General features: G+C 44.2%; 1 protein-coding gene across 1 annotated transcript in view; it reads left to right on the forward strand.

Annotated features, from left to right (window-relative positions):
* Positions 1 to 217: 217 nt before the first annotated feature.
* Positions 218 to 1,081, forward strand: part of LOC143039428 (uncharacterized) — a 35,371-nt gene continuing 34,507 nt past the window's right edge. Inside the window, exon 1 of the mRNA XM_076209465.1 lies at positions 218 to 227. The gene's annotated coding sequence lies outside the window, so the exon portion shown is untranslated. The remainder of the gene's footprint in view (positions 228 to 1,081) is intronic.

Genomic DNA, 1,081 nt, shown 5'->3' on the forward strand with positions numbered 1-1,081 from the left:
CTAGGTAAACACACGTACATATAATGAGAAGATGGTGTACGCATACGGACATTATCTTCTCAGCCGACTGTATGAGCGGAAACGGGCGCGATTTGACGTCATCCTTATGGAGGTACGTCCAGGATCCCGTCGGGTGCCACACTCAGTCTGTGGCCAAAACCCATTCAAGTGAGATTCATCTGTCTTGCCTCGGGACTTGCAATCGCAAATATATTCGTCATTAGAGGGTGAGCACATAGGCAATTGTGTTGTATTCAGTGTATGTGAATATATATGTATGTATGGATGAATCTGCGTAAGTACAAGAAGAAGCTGAAGGAGGAGTGGGAGGTAGTGAAGGATAGAGTAGAGCTAGGTGTGGAGGAGGAATGGGGATGGTTCAAGGAGGGAGTCACAAAGTGTGCAAGGATGGTGTGTGGAACAAGAAGGACAGGAGGGAATAGAAGGAAGGGTAGTGAATGGTGGGATGAGGAAACAAGGAAGGTTGTAGAAGAGAAGAAGCGAGCTTTCTCAGATTGGTTACAAAAGACAACGAGGGTGTCATATGAGACGCACAAAGAAAAGAAAAGAGAAGTAAAGCAAAAGGTAAATGAGGAAAAGAGGAGAACAGATGTGAAGTGGGGTAAGAGTTTGACAGAAAATTTTGAAAGTAATAAAAAGATGTTTTGGAAAGAAATTAAGAGAGGAAGAGGAGGCGAATCAAGTAGAGAAGAAAATGTAAAAGGTGCAGATGGAGAGATGATAATGGTAGAGAAGGCAGTAAGGGGAAGATGGGCACAATATTTTAGGGAGTTGCTAAATGTGAAGGAGGATAGGGAGGGTCTGATAGTTGCAGTGGGAAATGATAGGAAAATGAGAGTGATGAGTGAGGAAAATGGAGGAGAAATAAGGAAGGATGAAGTGAAGGCAGTTGTTAGGATGATGAAAGCAGGTAAGGCACCTGGTCTGGATGGATGCCATGCAGAATGTCTAAAAAAAAAGGGAGCTACAGTGATGGTGGACTGGCTGGTGAGGTTATTTAATGTTTGCTGGAGAGAGGGTGGAGTGCCAAAGGACTGGAGGAGTGCCTGTATAGTTCCAC

Source organism: Oratosquilla oratoria, chromosome 26 (genome assembly GCF_046742065.1).
Source record: "Oratosquilla oratoria isolate Oo_2021 chromosome 26, ASM4674206v1, whole genome shotgun sequence".
NCBI lineage: Eukaryota > Metazoa > Arthropoda > Malacostraca > Stomatopoda > Squillidae > Oratosquilla > Oratosquilla oratoria.